Source organism: Lactuca virosa, chromosome 3 (assembly GCF_052849685.1).
Source record: "Lactuca virosa cultivar CGN04683 chromosome 3, Lactuca_virosa_CGN04683_v6, whole genome shotgun sequence".
Classification (NCBI taxonomy): Eukaryota; Viridiplantae; Streptophyta; class Magnoliopsida; order Asterales; family Asteraceae; genus Lactuca; species Lactuca virosa.
The window spans coordinates 240,832,291-240,851,020 of record NC_136428.1 but is presented as its reverse complement, the minus strand read 5'-3'; positions in this window follow the sequence as shown (position 1 = coordinate 240,851,020).

The window sequence follows — 18,730 nt, the reverse complement described above, 5'->3', positions numbered from 1 at the left end:
TTTCAATGATTTTCCAATCATCTTCCCAACCAACATAAAAATACTTGGAAAAAAATTCAGATCTCATCTCAATGCCCTATAAGAACAAAAATCAAAATAATGTTAAAATCCATTCCAAGAAATAAAACAAACATGAATTTGAAACTCCAAATTTGAAATCAAGTTTTTGGATTTGGTGGATTCGCCATTTTAGGAGAAGGAGATGTCTTGATTGATTCTAGTAACAAACTAGAGTTCATTCATGTGTTTATATGTTGCAATATTAGGCAAAACCATTAATCGTGATGTTTTTGCGTCTGAAACAATCACAAACCCAAAAATCAATTTTGAACTCAGAATGATATGCTTGTGTTCATTTGTTGGGTTCTAGTAGCAAACCCAAAAATCATTCACGTGTTAAAGTGTTTGGAAATCGGTTAAACCTAGAAATCGTTCATGTCTTCATGTGATCAATTTTCTGGATCTAAAGCAAACAAAAACAAAAAAAAATGATTTTTGCTAGTTTTGGAAGGTCAATTTGTTTTGTTTGTTTGTTTTTTTTTTTTTTGCAAATCTTTAAAGTTTGATTTTGCATGTTTGAGGGGGACGATTTAAGAAGTGGGAGAGAGATAGACTGAGATATTCTGCAAGATTTAGGACATTGAGAGGGGGAGATATAGAGATACAGAAAAATAGATAGGAGTGTTAGCTCATGGTTTCCCAAAAAGATGATCGGAAAATTGATTTTTGTTAGAAAAAGGACCGGGATTTAAGGTCACTGAAAAAAGCTACCTACAATATGCGGTCGTGTTGATATTTTTCAACATGATAAAAAAAATCGATGGAAAGTCACATACAAAAAAACTCCGTTAACTAAATATGTACATGTGTCAAAATACTTTAGTTTACAAGCAGTATACCTTCCAAAAAAAATATTTAGATTAGATTATCTGGTAACAAAACATAATAACTTTATAAGCTATTATTATAGTGTTTGCCAAATTCTTATTATACATGTAAAATGATCGAAAATTGAAAGATATTGTATGCTCAAGAGTCATATTAAAGTGATAATGATAATCAACATATGATCCTAATGGTCACACTAACAACAACTTGACACAATTGATTATTTATTAGAAATTGATTCTAATAAATATTTAATAATCTCTTATAATTAATTGGAAATTATTTATTTCTTGGAAATATTAATTTTCATTAGCAGGTAATATAATATATAATATGGTATGATTTATTAAGTCATATATAACATTTTGGACTAGGAATACTCTTTTGTCTTTTAGCAAAAAGCAAGAGTCTTTAACTTATAAAGCAGTTTGAAATTTTTATAAACTTTAGATACTTCATTTTTCTTAAAATCGTATACTTCTCTTGGCTAGACAAGATATGGGATTTTGATTAAACAAATGGAAAAGTAAGACATGTCTAAAAGCATGGGGGAACACATAGACTTTAGGGGATATGATGTGCTTAAAGTGCTAATGACATACAGATAAAGATTTGGCTTTATAAAGTGAGAACGGATTTCATTTCGTTGATACCAAAACCGTAACATCCTTAGAGGATACTTACTTTCTCTCTTTTGTTCATCTCATTAAGATTACTTGTATGCTTTTACTCTATTGAAGTTCAGACTTTGGTTATGAACTTTAAGCTTAAGAGTTTTAAGAGTTTGAAGACTAGCATCGTTAACTTGGATTATTGTTGGTGTCTAAAAGGTTCTTACATTTTTCTACAACTTCCAAGCCTACCCTTGATGATTCAAAGACTACAACTTCTTCTTTGGTTGTTTTTTTCCAAACTTTTTAAGAAGATTCATGGTTAGTTATAAACTTGTTTACGTTGTTTAAAATATCAAAGCCTTTCCTTGCTAAATCTTATGTTTTTAAAACTAATTGTTTAGAAAAAACCCAACAATTTGTATCAGAACCATCCTTGCAGGTTTGGCTGGATTTTATGAGTTTTGGAAATTTTTGTTTTTGGAAAATATGCAAAACTTGTTTTTGTAAGAAAATGAGTTCATACATATTTTCTATGACAACTTTATAATTGTTATTTTATATGACAAACATTTTCATAAATATTTTTTTATTTAAAGTTATCTTAGAAAAATAAAAGTTGTTTTATGTATATGATTATATGATTAGAAAAATAAATAGATTAGTTTTCTTTTTTATTTTTGTAAGTAATAAATTAGTTTTTAGAAATAATTTATTTGTATAAAAATGTAACAAGAAATGAAGATCGATCCATTTTTTGAAGACAAATAGGTGATATTCACAACTATAAAGTGTGTAGGGGAAATTGCAACAATTTCTACAAATTGTTGCTAAAAGTGTTGCTGGTGGTAGTTTCCTTAAGGGCTTTTGGAGCTAATGCAACATTTACTGAAAGTGTTGCATGTTGTTGAAATGTTAACACTTTATGGAGTTTTTCCAACTTTTTGCAAGCAATGGATGTTTTCTCAAGTAGGAGATTCAATAACAACATTACTAGAAGATTTTAGTCCCTTGTTTTCTCTTTAGGAATGGACTTCTCATTTTTGTGTTGGATCACAAAATGTCAATAGATGGTTGGTTTATGCACATATATTTATGCATGCTTGTGTTGTTTATTTTATGCAATTATTATGTGTGGTTGACAAATTAGTTTTTCACATGCTAAAATAGTTTTGAACAAAATAAACTAAAACGTCCCAAAAATTAAGACCAAAAATTTCATTTTACTTATAATAAAACCATCCACTCAAACATGTTTTATAAAACCAAGATATAATCAAAGTGTAACCAAAATATCCAGATACATCAGAGTCAAATAGAAATGCAAAACAATATGGTGTGTGCAACGCGATCACCCTGAGCTATTCCCTTTGGATTCGGAAATAACTGAAACATAAACTGAAAATCGTAAGCACGAAGTTTAGTAGGTTCTCCAAAACACAACATACCATACATATCAAACATATAATGGGCCCCGCCTGTCATCGGGCCCCGCCTGGCAATGAGCCCCACTCGGAACAGATCTGTCAGTAATATGAGATGGGCTCCGCCACATCACATTCATCAGGCCCCGCCCGATATACATACAAACACATAAATACATGCAAGAATCACAAAGATCAATAGCATACAAGATAGTCATCAGTCCCCGCCTGGTATATGTGACAACCCGGAAAAAAAAAATTTGATTTAAAAGCTCAGTCAATCAACTCAAATGAGTGTTAAACTCATTAGTACTGAGTTCTAGCCCGGTTAAAGGTCATTCTAAGGAGTTTTGAGCCTAATACACTTAAGGATTAAGTGTTAGAAAGTACCTGCTAAAACCACAGAGTAGCAAAGCAAACCTAATCCTCATCTAAATGAGTTCACGGCCACAAGACCATGAGTTTACGGCCGTAAACTCATGAGGCCGTAAACTCAAGGGTATATAGATGATACTTGGCCATTTTTCCCATTCTTTCCTTTCGTTGGCTGGTTTTCCTTCAAATCCTCTCAAGTATCATCAAGTTTTCCTTCCAAGATCTTCACATAAGTAAGTATTCTTCCTAGATTTGTTGATACACACTTAATCTAGTATCCTTCCATGATTTCATCCATAGAAATCACTCTTTTCTTAGATCTTCAAGTTTCACCAAGAACACACACTAGTGTTCTTGGCCAATATCAACCATTTCAAGCTTCTAGATCCTAAGTACACTTCCCTATACTTCATATCTAGTTAGTATCCATGCTTAGAGACTTGAAAACATAAAGAACACAAGATCAAATGGAGTTCACGGCCGTAAACTCCCAAGGCCGTAAACCCCTTTTAGGTGGCCATTAGGGCCAATAAACCCTATAGGATGCAAGGCAAGTGACCCAGAACCCTTCCTTGATGTTTGAAGGACCTTAAACTTCACTCAAATACATAATGACCATGAGTTTACGGCCGTAAACCCCTTTGGGCCGTAAACTCATCAAAAGCCTCATTTGAGGTGGTCTTTCTCATACAAGTGTAGAACAAAAGTCCCTAAAGTTTCCCTAGCTTTCAAACCAACACTTAGCCATGTTTAACCATGAGTTTACGGCCGTAAACTCATGAGGAATGGTTCATGGGCCGTAAACTCTAAAAGCTGGTGCAATGGTGCCACAATTACTTCCTAAGGCTTGTACTTGATCTTAGTATGCTTAACCTTGACTTGTTAGACCTTAAAACACCAAATGGTAGAAGTTACCATGGGTTTACGGCCGTAAACCCATTAGGACCGTAAACCCATGACTGTAAACTCATGTTAGTGCCATTTCACTTTCCTTTGATGAATCACATGTAATTCCAACACTTGGTCAAGGTGTTTCCTAGTCCCGGAAGGTGTTTACTTTCATATAGTTGTTTATAAACACTATATTCATGTCAATATGTGTCCTTATATGTCATTTAGGACTTATTGTGTCTCGGGACTTCATTCATGGAACTTCTCATCCTTACACGCATACCCGTTTGAATCACCCACATCATGTGAGTTCATACCCTGTAATGAATCTTTTAACTGTTTTAAGGGGGGGATACAAGTTGAACACAATGATAATTGTGTAAATGTTTGTTATTAAACATCTTTCAAAATGTTACTTATGTCATTTATAAGTTGTCAAAACATTTCAAAAACTCTTTTAAAGTTATGTTACTTTATAGTTATATAAAACTCCGTTTTTAAAGTACAAGCATAACTTAGTAGATAAATGAGTCTTTTCAATAACAGTCCAAGTAGAACATTAGTAAACTATAATAGGTATAGTTTAGGAGAATGCTATTCATTACTTCTAGTACAATGAAGCACACAAAGAGTCAGTTCATACATGAGTCAAACACACAGTGAAGAGAAACAAACAATACCATACAGAACATATAGTGAAGAGAATCAAACAATACCATACAGAGAGAACACACAATTATGAGAAACAAACAGAACGTACAATATACAGTACAAAACAAACAAGTTAGGTTGCTATAGCATGAGAACACATACAGGATCTAATTATACCAATGAATCACTAACTCATTGTTTTAAACAAAAGGTGATAGTTATATTGGGTATACATGATCATATACTTTAATGTGAATGATACGGCTTGCAAGAATTTGCAGAGGTCGCGTTTGGTTCCCTTAATCTCTTGACAGGGAGAGCGTTTAGTAGGGGTTCTAGCCTTCACATTATAACCGTAATAAAACAAATATGTTTTTAGGTTATTAGTACAATGTGCATGTCATTATAAACGACAACTGTGTAGTTACATTTCCCATTACTTTCATAAAGTGGCAGTACCACTTGAAAGTCAAACTTAAACTATTTTCGAGTCAAGATAGTTATAAACTAGGGAAAATATACATTTTTACAATCGACAAACTGAACAGTCGAGTCTAGCACATAGCAGAAGATGCCTTGGTAGAAGGCTACGTTTAAAAGAAAGGACCATAATGCTAGTCTTATGATTCCTTAATGTATACATCACAAGATATATATATATATATATATATATATATATATATATATATATATATATATACCAATAGAGTCCGACAGGTAATAGGATGTGTGCTCTCCGCTTTATTTCTTGTTCCTTGTTTGGTTGTGGGCTTGGAACGAATTCACCCAATCTATTTTCTACCCGATTCTATATATATATATATATATATATATATATATATATATATATATATATATATATATATATATATATATATATATATATATGCTTAGTATACATTAAGTCATCATAAGGGTACCAGGTATGGGTCAGGTTATAGGACACAGAGTCAAAGCACAATTTTTCTAGTACAAAACATACTTTCCAAAATCAGTACTTTTGGTATACAAAACTAGAAACTTCCCAGTAAAGGGTTTGATCCATTTTATTAAACCAGTACAATTTAAAAGACCTTAGGTGAGTAACTCTATAATACCTTAGTTTATACACCATGTTTATATATAAAACTAATACCCAATAGGTAGTTAGATGTGTGCCTTCCGCCTTACTTCCTGTTCCTTGTTTGGTGGTGGGCTTAGGGCAGATTCACCCAGTTAACTTTCTATCTGATATTGGATTATATATATCAGTATAAACTAAGCTATTATAAAAGTAGTCACTGTGGTCACCATTTTATTATAAGAAATATGGGTTTTCTTAAAGAACTTTTCATTAGATATAAAGGAACCATTACAATTAACTCCATGAGTAACAAGTGTTTACACTAGGGTTATATACGACGATGATCTAACAACCAATGGGATGTGTGCTATCCGCCTTAATTTTTGTTCCTCGTTTGGTTGTGAGCTTAGGGCAGATGCGCACAATCGATTGTTTGTTTACTCTGAGTCTTATATAACTCGTATCCGCTTAGTACCCATAGAAAGGGTTGTAGTGTCATTTTACTTAAACTTCCATCAAAGTAGGAAATATAGGTTTTTCTAGAGGAACAGGCGAACTTTTCAAAACAGAACTTACAACTTACAACGTTTTACAACTACATGTTTCAACTACATTTTCAACACCATTTTACATCTACATTTTTAACCACACTTTACAACTTACTCACATCACTAAAATCTTATGAACTCACCAGCTTAATTGCTGATCAACTCTTTCAAATAACTTGTATTCTCAGGAGACTATTAGACAGGTGCTCGTGCTGGGGATTCAGAAGATGGAGCATTATAGCTTCAAGTCTTGTCTTGTTATTTGTGTATGAATTCTATGTTTTGTGAGCACACACATTGTAAACACTTTCTTTCGAAATGAAATGGTTGTTCATTACTTGCTTACCATATACATATCTCGTGATACTAAACATGACGTCCTCCACCCCTGAACGATTCCACCGTTCCGGTTTTGGGGTGTGACAGATTGGTATCAGAGCATTGTTTATAGTGAACTAAGTATATCAACCGATAAAAGATATACAACTATAAATACAATGTGGCTTAAGTGTTCTGGATAATGATATATTTTTAGAGTATAACTACAAGTTATAAAAATATACCTACTTGCTTATACATGTACATAATAGAACTAGTGTCACGAGGAGAACAGAACTAAAGTATTTAGAGGTTGGGCACTGTCGTCAACCCAAACAGTTATGTAACCATAGCTAGGATCAATATAGCCTGATCAACTATATTCATTCGAGATGTGACCAACATGTGTTTGGGAAGGATGTGGTGTTGCAACAGTGTTAAAACTTACCTGAACACCAGTCAAGAGAACACCAGAACAAGTACATTTAGAGTTAGAATACTATAGGAGTATTTTAGTCCATATAAATAACTTATGTGATAACTTAAAAGACCCTTACGGATAGGTCTATAATCTTGCAATTTATATTCCTAAAGTTTTATGTATAATTAAGATCTTATAGACTTAGAATCTGTGGTCTACGCTTCGCTATCCATTCCTCTTAAGGGTGTAGTTTTGGAGTAAGATCACTTATTCGAAAGTCTATTTAATCTTCAATTATATACAGACTTGTATACACTGTACAATTATAGAAGGACCCCGTAAGGATCACCCCATAAAGTTACCTTAAAGCTCATAGATTCTTTAGTCACTTTCATTCTTGCACGACAAGTCCAGATAGATGTAACCACTTCCTCATAGTAGACAACAGAAGAGTCCAGGAGGAACAAGAACAAGTTCATGAGAAGTTTTCAAAGAGGGATCAGCCGAAGTAACCAAAACGTCTAACACGTCACACTAATAAATAATAATCTGGTTAATTTAATGAGCGAGTGGACACACTGCTCACATTATATGTTAAGATTATTTCCTTACATGCAGCTGGTAACAGTTATTCAGGAAATAGATATTCATTCGAGGATAGTTATTTCAAATTCATAGAGTTTATCAGGTATAGACTCTTTTATGAATTGTTTCTAGAATCCTGTGGAAGTCAGGACCCGATACACCCAGAACTAGGATAACCTTGTCTTTTCAGCTTTCGGCTTGTGTCCATTGCTTTAGACTTATTCCGTCTCATCTTTGTATTCTTTTACCAAAGATGCCTCCTCGCAGATCTAGTAGACGCACTACTCCGATAACTCCAACGCCGCCTCCTTCGCAAATAGATATGGCAGCTATAAACGCTGCAGTGGCCGCGGCTGTGGCAACAGCCATGGCTCAATATCACTCCATCAGTACCAGTGGAGGTGAAACGCCTACTGATTCTACTCGAGGTGAGGTCCTCGTGCGCTCGAGAGAGTTCTCCTACAAGGACTTCACCAATTGCCAGCCATTGTCCTTTAATGGGACTGAAGGAGTCATTGCCCTCATGCAATGGTTCGAGAAAACAGAGTCGATCTTTGAAATATGTTTATGCCCAGAAGGAAGCAAAGTGAAGTTTGCTGCCTGCACCTTCTCTGGCAAGGCCCTAACATGGTGGAACAGCCATGTTAAGTCACTGACCCTATCAGTGGCTAACTCAATAGGTTGGGAAAACCTAAAAGAGTTAATGCAGGAGGAATACTGCCCGTTAGGAGAAATTCAAAAGCTGGAACAAGAGCTGTGGGATCTCACTATGGTCGGCTCAGACATAGTGACCTACACTGACCGGTTCAGCGAGCTAGCAGCTCTATGCCCCGGGATGGTTACCCCGGAGAGCAAGAAGATAGAAAGATACATTTGGGGTCTGACTGCTCCGACCCAAGGAAATGTGTTGTCTTGTAACCCAGCCACGTTCGATAGTGCTAAATGCCTGGCTCAGCGACTCATCGACCATGGAGTCCGCCATGGTGTAAAAGTACCTATTCCCGAGCCATCAGGGGAAGAGGACTATAATCAGAAGTCGGGGAACAAGAGGAAGAAGAAGCGAACAACACAAGACACCCCGCAAGGGCAACGAGTGAGTACTATGTACGCCGCTACAACGCCTACTGTTACAGCACCTGCCAATCGATATGCTGGAAACCTCCCGAAGTGTGGAAAGTGCAACTTTCACCACACCGGTGTATGTCGGGAAATGCAGTGTCTGAACTGCCACAGAAAGGGACACACAGTCCGTTTCTGCAGGGCACCGGCTCAACCGATCTCCCAAGTCCTCGGAGCTGAAGAAAACCAAGCCTGCTATGGCTGTGGTGAGGCTGGACATTTTCAGAGGGACTGCCCAATATTAAAGAACTCAGGCGCGGATGGACGCATTCTGATGATCACCGCAGGAGAATCTACCCCGGAGTCGTCGACGAGTAGCGGTACGTTTTCGAAATAGTAATTGCTTTTAAAATTAATTTATATTCATATAAGATTAAAATTTGGGGATAACACCTAAAAGTAATTATAATAACTCACATGTTGAAATAGGTCACAGTATTCAAGAGAACTAAAAGATCCCTTAGAGAAGCTATTATGGCTTACCATATACATTAGGGTTGTGCACAACTAAGATGTTGCAGACTTAGAGTGAGTGACTCCGCTTAGGTCCCCATTCCTTAATTGGTTGAGGATTTGAGGCAGAGTTACTCAGTCGACTGCCTGGTTCATCTTAAATATTCATAACTTGTATATGGCAGGCGATTGTAGTGGTACCAAGGAGGATTATGATATAAAGTATCCCCACCAGTTATTAGAGCACTTTCGTTTGTATGTATGCGCACATAGCGATACGATACGTAGGAGTGTTAACTTCAAGAGAACACAGGAAACACGGGAACATTTACAAAGAATACATTTTCGAACATACTAGGAGTACATTGTCGAACATACTAGGAGTACAGTATCGATCATACAAGGGATACATCATCGTATATCAGACGTTTCTTTCATTTGACCAAAACTTTGTTCAGTAATGAGTCTGTTACTATCTTTCGTCATGAGTTGGCGTGGTCCTCACCATACTGAGTTCATATGTTTCTATCGCCTCGATCGGCAAGTTCTCGAAACTTTCGTCATTAGTATCGAAAGTCTGACCTAAACCTCAATTTTATCTTTCATATTCTAAAACCCCGAAATATTCGTGCGAAGAGTACTTTGTCCTCCGAAGCCTTATCGTCATATGTCCGCAGACCGTCACGAAATACCACTTGTCCAGCAGACCAAGTTCGAGCACAGAGGCGATGGACGAATACATCCCACCTATCACTATTCAGTGTATACGTTTGGGTGGTATAAGATTATGATTATGCAGATTTAGTATGTGTGTTTCCGCCCTATCTCCTGTTCCTTGTTTGGTTGTGGACCTCGGGCAGAGTCACACATCCGAACGTCTTACTAATCCTAATCATATACGACTTGTATGCACGAGGTAATGATGGATGGACCAAGTACGAATCCTATCATGAACACCAGGGCAAGGTTGCCAGGTCTACGAGTAGGTATTCTGCTAATCAGAGGAGCGCAACCCCATTAGTAATGCTAAGAAAGCTAATTTCGGGACGAAATTCCATCTAACGGGGGGATGATGTGACAACCCGAGAAAAAATTGATTTTAAAGCTCAGTCAATCAACTCAAATGAGTGTCAAACTCATTAGTACTGAGTTCTAGCCCGATTAAAGGTCATTCTAAGGAGTTTTAAGCCTAATACACTTAAGGATTAAGTGTTAGAAAGTACCTGCTAGAACCACAGAGTAGCAAAGCAAACCTAATCCTCATCTAAATGAGTTCACGGCCACAAGACCATGAGTTTACGGCCGTAAACTCATGTGGCCGTAAACTCAAGGGTATATAGATGATACTTGGCCATTTTCCCATTCTTTCCTTTCCTTGGCCGGTTTTCCTTCAAATCCTCTCAAGTATCATCAAGTTTTCCTTCCAAGATCTTCACATAAGTAAGTATTCTTCCTAGATTTGTTGATACATCACTTAATCTAGTATCCTTCCATGATTTCATCCATAGAAATCACTCTTTTCTTAGATCTTCAAGTTTCACCAAGAACACCAAGAACACACACTAGTGTTCTTGGCCAATATCAACCATTTCAAGCTTCTAGATCCTAAGTACACTTCCCTATACTTCATATCTAGTTAGTATCCATGCTTAGAGACTTGAAAACATCAAGAACACAAGATCAAATGGAGTTCACGGCCGTAAACTCCCAAGGCCGTAAACCCCTTTTAGGTGGCCATTAGGGCCATAAACCCTATAGGATGCAAGGCAAGAGGCCCAGAACCCTTCCTTGATGTTTGAAGGACCTTAAACTTCACTCAAATACATAATGACCATGAGTTTACGGCCGTAAACCCCTTTGGGCCGTAAACTCATCAAAAGCCTTATTTGAGGTGGTCTTTCTCATACAAGTGTAGAACAAAAGTCCCTAAAGTTTCCCTAGCTTTCAAACCAACACTTAGCCATGTTTAACCATGAGTTTACGGCCGTAAACTCATGAGGAATGGTCCATGGGCCGTAAACTCTAAAAGGTGGTGCAATGGTGCCACAATTACTTCCTAAGGCTTGTACTTGATCATAGTATGCTTAACCTTGACTTGTTAGACCTTAAAACACCAAATGGTAGAAGTTACCATGGGTTTACGGCCGTAAACCCATTAGGACCGTAAACCCATGACCGTAAACTCATGTTAGTGCCATTTCACTTTCCTTTGATGAATCACATGTGATTCCAACACTTGGTCAAGGTGTTTCCTAGTCCCGGAAGGTGTTTCCTTTCATATAGTTGTTTATAAACACTATATTCATGTCAATATGTGTCCTTATATATCATTTAGGACTTATTGTGTCTCGGGACTTCATTCATGGAACTTCTCATCCTTACACGCATACCCATTTGAATCACCCACATCAGGTGAGTTCATACCCTAACCACACATACACCGTGTCGACACACACACACACACACACACACACACATATATATATATATATATATATATATATATATATATATATATATATATATAACAGATAATCATACAATTAACCAGCCAATAAGAAACGGATAGATCTAACAGATCACTAAGCATAACATCATCCAATCTACCAGGATATATATCTCACAGATCACTACAATACTCAATCATACAATAAACAGGATAACAATCCAAAAAGGTCTGCCTTGGTGCCTTCGACCCAAAAGTACATTGAGGAACACTCACCTCACACAGCGGAATCACACTGAAAGTCTCCGGTGCTAGTTCACTAAAATCCCCGCACTATCACAACATAAAAGTCATCCAATTGATACTTGGATTATAGTCTAAGGGGCTGTTTGTTTACCTCTTAATTGAAAAATTAAGAGGCAACCTCTTAAAAATTCAGATATGCTATGTTTGGTAGCCTCTTATAAAATGTCTCTTAATTTGATAAATGCCTCTTAAAAAATCAGACATACAGCCGCATCTGAAAAAGAAAAAAAAGACTTACGTGCCCTGATAAAAGACGCATCCCCTTTTCTTCCATACGCACGCATCATTTTCTTCTTGAAGCGATCTTATTTCTCCCCGATAAACATCATCAGTGTTGCTTCTTCCTCCTCTCCAACCATCGGTCCGTCGCCTCCTTCTTCCCCTCGCACTCCAACCGTCGCCGCCTGCTCCTTCCTCATCGTCGTCGTCGGTCAAGGTAACTAAGGTACATCGAACCCCACCTTCGGCCACTCCAATGCCTTCCTCAGCCACTCCAGTGCTTTCCTCCACCATCACTGTCACTCCAACACCATCCTCCATCCACCCCACCGGGAAGCTTTTCTTCTCCAAATTTGAAATCGATTTCCATGGAGTCTTAAAACTGAATTCCAAACAGCCCTTATAATGTTTTAATGTTGAAATCGTTATCATCTTTATGGTTTTTTTAATTTGATATTTGTATGAAATCAATTTCCATGTTTATTTTACTTGCATATGAACCATTGGATGAAATGTCTCAATGAAATTGTTTCAATTTCTAATTGATTTAAACTTCTTTGTCTTTAATCTTTTTGCAGAAAAGAAACATTGGATGATAAAAACTGTTTTTATCAATTGTTTGGTTGATATAGGCTATTGATAATGACCAAGGATTCCATATGGATGATATCAAGAAGGGTGATAATGGATGAGTTTTTACTGTGATAAAAACTGTTTGTATCATTTGTTTGTATGAAATCCCAATGTTTTTTTATTGATTTCTTTATTATAGCATCATACAGATCTGATTACACCATTGTATTTTGAAAAAACTATTTAGTTATAGCAATATCATCCAAAAACAATGCAATTTTGATTGATATAGTTGGGTAGATTTGTCAAATATTTATGTTTGGTTTGTTTTTTTTAATTTTTGAGTTATGTTTAATTTTGGATTTTGTATGGTGTTTTTATAATTCTGCAAAAAATAATACAGAAGGGTAAAATGGTCATTTTTATAATTCAACACAACAATTCAGAGGTTCCAACCAAACAACATGTTAAAAATTAAGATCTTAAAAGTTTAGACCCTCTTAGAAATTCAGATCTCTTAAAAATTCAGAACTTAAAAATTCAGATCCTACCAAACAGCCCCTAAGCTGATAGTCCAATATTAGGGTAAATGGTTACTTTACCCTTTTCCTTAGTTGGGCTTAGACTCAGGCCCAAATCTTGATCCAAAAGGCCCAACCACTAAATAACCATCCAAGGCCCATTATTGGCCTAATTTTCCAAATTGGGCCCAACTCCATCTTGGGCTTTTCTCAAAGCCCAATCCTTCACTTGGCCCAAAACATCAACACTCAGGTGGCCCAAAGAGGACCCAAGCATCTAAGCCCAAAAAGGTGGCCCAAACTCGAAGCCCAAAACCGCAAAGCCCACAGACTGAGTACGCGGGGCGTACCCAACTATACGCTAAGTGTACACGCATTGGGGCTTGTGCGCCCAGCGTACTCCTCTACTAAGCCAAAAATCCCATTAAGCACTTAATACCTTAAGATAAGGCCCCAAAACATAGATCTGACTTCCATAAGCTGAAATAACACGTAAAGTTGCTAACTTTATGTTCATGCATGCCTACATGAAGCTATTAAGCTTAGAAATGACTTAATGAATGGGTTAACGCATGAATGATGACTAAAAGTCCATAAAGTTGGCACCTTTATGTCAAGGAAACCTCTAACAAGGTCAGATTTAATGAAATGATCCCATCAAATCGACCCAAACCATAAATCCATGAAAAAGGGACCATCAAATCGACCTGGATGGTAAAGGATCTCCCAGTCATAATCCTTGACTACATCCAGCCACCTGCGATGTCTCATGTTCTGGTTCGGCTGATCCATAATATGTCTCAAACTCTTGTGATCCGTGTAGATAGTACAGCGGACCCCATAAAGATAATGCCTCCAAATCTTGAGGGTAAAAACCACAGCTCCCAACTCCAGATCATGCGTGGGATATCTCATCTCGTGCGACTTCAGCTGCCGTGAAGCATAAGCTATCACCCGTCCTGTCTGCATGAGGACCGCCCCCCAAACCAATGATGGATGCATCACAGAAAACCACAAATCGTCAATTCCCTCAGGAAGGGTCAAAATCGGGGCCTCACATAGCCTCTGCCGAAGGGTCTCAAATGTTGTCTGTTGCTCAAGGCCCCATCGGAAATCCACCCCCTTCCTCGTCAGACGAGTGAGGGGTACTGCAGTCTTGGATAAATCCTAAATGAATCACCGATAGTACCTTGCCAAAGTTAAGAAACTCATGATATCCAAGGGAGATTTCGGAACCTCCCACTGCATCACAGCCTGAATCTTGGCCGGATCGACCAATATCCCATCCTGATTAACGAGGTGTCGAAGGAACTGAACCTCTTGTAACCAAAACTCACACTTCGAGAACTTAGCATAAAGTCGTTCTCGCCTCAACACCCCCAGAAGCTCACGAAGATGCTCCTCATGCTGCTCTCTGGTCTTGGAATATACCAAAATATCATCAATGAATAGAATAACCGAACGATCGAGCATCGACATGCACACTCGATTCATCAAATCCATAAATATTGCAGGAGTGTTGGTGAGCCCAAATGGCATCACCACGAACTCATAATGCCCATAATGAGTCCATCACGCAGTCTTCTCCACGTCCTCCTCTCTCACCCTGACCTGATGATACCTGTTAGGCGTGTCAAACCCAACAAATAAAGGGTACAAATGACTCCTTAAACACTACTACTATGCACTAAAAACGTAGTACAAGGTAAGTAGGGTCGATCCACAGAGACACGGGACAAGTGTTTATACCTTTTTGCGTAAGGTACAAAAATGGTCACAGAATGGGGGGAATTTATAAGCAATGATTTAAACTATAGAATAAAGCAATAAGTAAATGATTGATTAAGTGAAATAAGTTCAAGATTTGTAAGTACTCCAACTCTATGCAAGACAAATTAGCAATGTTATTCCATGGATGACAAGATATTTGTTTAATTCTATCTAAGTTGGTACTTGAAAGTGTTAACAAGCTCTAACACTTCCCATTCACCACAATAATTAACCAAAACAAGCTCTTTGATTAATCCTAACCTTACTAACCTAATCTAAACAAGCTCTTAGAATTAGATTGAAAGGTTGCTTTAAACTTTATGTGAATGTTCCCAACAACACTCAATACTCCTCACAAGCTCGGGAGTGTAAAAGTGTGTGAAAAGATTTACACTAAATTCATTCAATAGAAATCAAATTAGTGCTTGTTACCTAGTCCAATTTACAAAACAATTACGGATTTTGCAATTAGATAACTTGAATGATCTAACCCTAATTCAAATGGCCAATAAGAATCACAATTAGAATCAAACATTCGATTGAGACAAAATCAAATTCACTAGATAGAAAATTGAAAGCAAACATCAAGTCATATAATTGAAATCACAACTAAGAAGTCAAGACATGAAGTTGGAGAAGCTAGGGTTCTAGCCAATCATGGCTAGAACAAGATCACAAATCTAGAAATAGAAATTAAAGTTCTTACAAAATGAAATCAAATGTTCCCAAGTGTTAATCAACTTCAAAATCCTCAACAAAATCGCTTTCTCTGCTCCAAAAGTCGACCCCCTCTTAAAAAAATTGGTTTTCCCCTTTAGGAATGGTGAAAAACTGCTTTAAAACCCGCATTTACGTTTACACGGCCTGCGTAAATTAACATTGTCGTTTACGCGGCCGCTTAAACGCAAAATTACACTGTGCAGAAATCTACGTTTACACGGCCGTGTAAACGCAAGGCTTCCATTTACACGGCCGTGTAAACGTCTGTAAAGCCAAAATCTTCATTTCTTTGATATCTTGCTCCTCGGTGCTCCGCAAGTCCTGAAATTTTGTCCGCAACTTTTATTTACCTCCTCCAACAATATCCTACCTCCAAAAGTCCCTGAAATATCACAAAAGTATTTGAATGAAATTGCCTCATGAAAAATCCCGAAAAACATGCAAAATGCATGAGTTTAAGCCTATATGCAATGTACTTTTATGAAATAAAGCTACAAAATGGGTACATGAAATGCACCTAACAAATCTCCCCAAGCTTAAACCTTTCTTGTCCTCAAGAAAGAACAAGAAAATTTAAACCGGAGAAAATAAAATAAAAGAGAAGAAAAGAAAATCAAAGTTAAACTTTTTTTTTTGAAACTTGATGCAAGAAATCAAAACAAACATGAAAAAATATATCCAACCCAATTAACCCTATTTTGTACCATAGTTGAGAATGTACATGTCATGCCTTGAGTCAACTTGGCTTTAGTCTCAAAATATTATATGATAATAGAAATAAGACTTTGGCCACTCCCTAATACAACTCAACAGAATCAAAGATCACAACACTAATTCCCTTTCAATACCATCAAGTGAATTCTTGGAACAAATTATGGTCTTACTCTCGTGAAATTATATGTGACAAAACATGCTCAACCATCTTTGTTTCATAAAATATAACAATGCCCGATTCCAGCTATTTGTTGATCAACAACAATCTTTTTCTGAAAAATCTTTTCTAAAAATTCCCTAATATTTATCCAGATTGGTTACAAACTTCAAACCACTTACACCAGTCAAAGTAATTAACATTCAGTCCAATGTCATAAGTTCAAATCCAAGTCCAAAGGAATCTTTTGACAGCCAAGTATTTTTCCTAAACACAATATTCAATTAAACTATAAACACAATTATATACAAACTTCTTAATTATATTTTTTACAAATAAAGCTCATGGCTTTCTTTGAAATCCGTGTAACGGGCTTCCAACCAACACATCCAAATCAAATTATCTTAGTGTGCTAGATTTAAAGAGATCCCTCGGGTTTACTTGCCCGAACCTCAAAGGCCACAGATTAGCTTTATTTGCTATTATTAAGTTCATGACTTTCTATGGAACCCATGTAACGAATTTTCAACTCAATCAGTCCCAAACAATTTAGCTTTAGGCGATTAGATGTAAAACACCACTCGGAGTTTACTTGTTCGAATCCCAAAGGTCACAGATTAACTTAATAATAGTTTTTTTTTTTTTTTTTTTTTTTTTTTTTTTTTTTTTAAGTAACACAAATACAAATAACTAAGTTAACACATAACACTCTTATTAATTTATTAATTTATTTGGCCAATTTCTTTATATTTTCGTCCTTGACTTTTCTATTGTGGGACATCTCACGGTCTATTACCGTGAGGACTTCTAAGACATTTTTCAGGGGACTAAAGGTTAACATTAAAAGGCCCGTAAGTATAGTTGAAAGCTATGTCCCCAAGCAGGGTATATAAAAGGGAATGAGTAGAAAGGACTTTTTAGAGCGCTGGAAGGCTCGGGACATTGAAATTTTGCATTCTTTTTTTTTTATTTGGCATTTTAAATTCAATTGAGCACTTACTACTCATAAGACCAGTCATATGTCCCACAGAATTAACTCATACCTGCTGTTATGCTCCAATGTTGACAATCTTCTCACTTTCTGTTTTGCACAAGTAGCTTCGGGAGGTGTGTTCATGTGTGATTAACTTGCTTTTAGATTTTTCAATAAAAAGAGCAAGCCAATTTCAAGGCACATGACTCATTTACCAGCTCAACTGTTTTGAAAAGATTCGGTTGCTTGGGATTGGATCAATTGTTTTTTTTTCTTCAAAGAATGCAATGCAAAAATTTGGATGCAAACAAAATGCAAAGAAAATAATAAAAATTAGAATAGAAAGAAAATCTTTTTGGTTTTTGAAAAATTTTCTATGCAGAAAAATGAACAAAAAAATAAAAATTAATGCAATATGTACAAAATTAATGCAACCTACATGCAACGGAATTTATGCATGGATGGATTCCCCTCCCCAAGCTTAAAATAAGCATTGTTCTCATGCTTGGAGAGAGCTAAACCATCTAATTATCAGGGGTGGTGGAGGATGGTAGATGGGTTGGGAATGGGTCCAAAACAGTCACAAATGCACACCAATTGAATTTTAAGTAAAATATGAACGATTAAAGATATGGAAAGAATTTACCGAATCGTTCTTGGAGCCTCGCAATTGTTGTGTGAACCTCCTCTTCATCCTCCCCAAGCTATTCGTGAAGTATTTTTGGAGCCGGAGATTCATTTTCTAGGCATAAAAAATAAGTTTAAAACCATTTGGGACATTAAAAAAAATTGAAATTTACCAAAGACTAAAAAGTTTTAAAAGAAAGAAAAAAAAAACTCCGGGTTGCCTCCCGGTTAGCTGCCCTTGTTTTAAGTCGTTGGCTCGACTTGGCCCCTGAATGTGCTTTGTTCTAAGTAGGTGGGCCTTTACAACACATTAACCTTCTCGCCACTTCCTTCAATTGAAAACTTATCTTCTACCTG